This window comes from Dasypus novemcinctus, chromosome X (genome assembly GCF_030445035.2).
Source record: "Dasypus novemcinctus isolate mDasNov1 chromosome X, mDasNov1.1.hap2, whole genome shotgun sequence".
NCBI classification, from domain to species: Eukaryota; Metazoa; Chordata; class Mammalia; order Cingulata; family Dasypodidae; genus Dasypus; species Dasypus novemcinctus.
Window position 1 is genome coordinate 125,823,932 of NC_080704.1, and position 2,155 is coordinate 125,826,086.

Below are 2,155 nucleotides of genomic sequence, written 5' to 3' on the forward strand. Positions count from 1 at the left end.
CCCAGGAATGGCACTGCTGACACTTCCCGTGCCGCTGACTGACAACAGAAGCCAGAAGCGGACAAAGAAACAAGACGCAGCAAATAGACACAGAGAACAGACAACCGGGGGAGGGGGGAATTAAATAAATAAATAAATTTTTAAAAAAAAGAAACCAAGCAGGTAGTATAGATTGTGGTAAACTAGGTGAGCTCTTCTTATTGAGCAATAAGTTATTGGTGATGAGGTAAGATCGAAGCACACCTATGGATACTGGTAGATAGGTTTTTTGATGGCCATGGTCCAGATGAGTGACTGATCAGTTTCCACAGACACTACCCTAGACACATTCTAGGTATTAGAAGTACTTAACAGTATTCAAAACCAAGCACTTGATTTGTGAGTTTCCACAAATCATTGTGGCAATGTGATTGTGTTATCATACAACAGGAATAAGGCCACAACAATCATCTTCTATTCCAGTGTTTACATGAATCTTTTCCTTTCCTGGTTGGGGCAGGTAGATGAGAGTTTCCTCTTGAATTATTATAATTGGCAAAGAGTTATATGATTCACTTGAAATAGGGTACACACAGATGCCATACTCCATTCAAAATGTCCAGCAAGTCCTGGGAGTGTGACATTCATATTAACCTGTAGGTGTTTTACATCTATCTTCTTTTAGAGTACTAGAAGGTAATTGGTAAAGTCAGTGCAGTTTTGATCAGGAGTTGAAATCAGCTCACATCATTTACAAGTATAGTACCCATTGACTTCAGGCCTAATGGAATCAAAATCTGCCTTGATGTATTTAGGCAAAAAGCTTTTCCTCCTTCAGTGATATTGTATAAGTGGTTGGCATTTCTCCATCGGCACACAATTTTTAAAAAGCTTTGCTCCAAATATTATGATTCAGAATCAAAAGGCAGGACTTCAAATTTCCATTGGGAAGCAGATGTTCCAATGGGGTAAACAAAGGCTCTATAATTGCAAGTGGAGCCACCAGCGAAAGGAGAGTATGCAGTGAAAGCAAAGGTGATCGATGACAGAGCTCAGTTGAGGAGACTCTGAGCAGTTTCATCTTTTAATTTTGTTTCTCTTTCATTTAAAAGCTCCAAAGATCCTGTATTATGTGAAATTTTATTTTCCTCTTTCTACTTTTCTGTTTTCTGAATGTTCTAAAATATATATTCATTGTTTTCATGATTTAAAAAATATTGTAAACAAATAGAAGAAAGTAGCAGTCTCTGTACTTTAAAATGGGTAGTAAATCAATGTATAATTAATATAAGTAAATTAACTTATTTAATTGGGAAATGAAAAAAAATTAAACCTTATGATGTTTTAAAAACTCAATAGCTCCCTACTCTGCACAATTTGAAATATCTCAGGCTGATAATCAAGCATCTCTTCCATGATCTGTCCTTAATCTAAATTTCCAAAGTTGCCATCAGTCAATACAATTCATGAAATCTTTTATCATGAGAAACTAATCAAAATATCATCATCAGAAACGCCTTTCATTGTGCTTTTTCTCAAATCATTTGCCTGGTCACTTAAAATGTTTCCTCCTTTTCCTAACTACAAACCTAACTACAAACTACGTACTTGAATGTACATCCAAGGGCAAATCAAATTCTATTTGAAAGATTTCTCTTTTTTCATGAGCTGACTCTGAAAGCCGTTTGTGTGTGTGTGTGAGAAATAACATTAAGTTAAAAACTATTTTATATTGATCAATAATTAATTAAGATTTCATAGCCATTGGTGTAGCCCAATAATTAATTGTAAGAACCTGAGCTGTATTTTTCAGTAAATTAGCCATATGTATTATTTAGATTCAAATTTAAACAAATTTAAGGCAAATAAAATAAAGCAATTATTAGATAAACAGTAAGTTAACCAAGTACAATTCTTCTAGTGACTGTACATGACAAAAATTATGTATATTACAGAATTAGTTAAGAAAAGTTACTAAACAATGAATACCAACAAGAAACCCTGAGGAGGGGAAGAAATTGATTTCCAGAAACGTTGCAATATTTTAAATGCCCAATTTTCAACAAAAACAACAACCAAAAAAAAAAAAGAGACATGCAAAGAAACAAGATAATATAGTCCATACACAAGAACAATAGAAACTGTCCTAGGGGAAGCTCACACATTGGACTTATTA

General features: G+C 34.1%; 1 pseudogene; it reads right to left on the minus strand.

Moving 5' to 3' along the window:
• Positions 1-243: 243 nt before the first annotated feature.
• LOC101423114 (thiamine pyrophosphokinase 1 pseudogene) lies at positions 244-1,060 on the minus strand (annotated as a pseudogene).
• Positions 1,061-2,155: the final 1,095 nt, after the last annotated feature.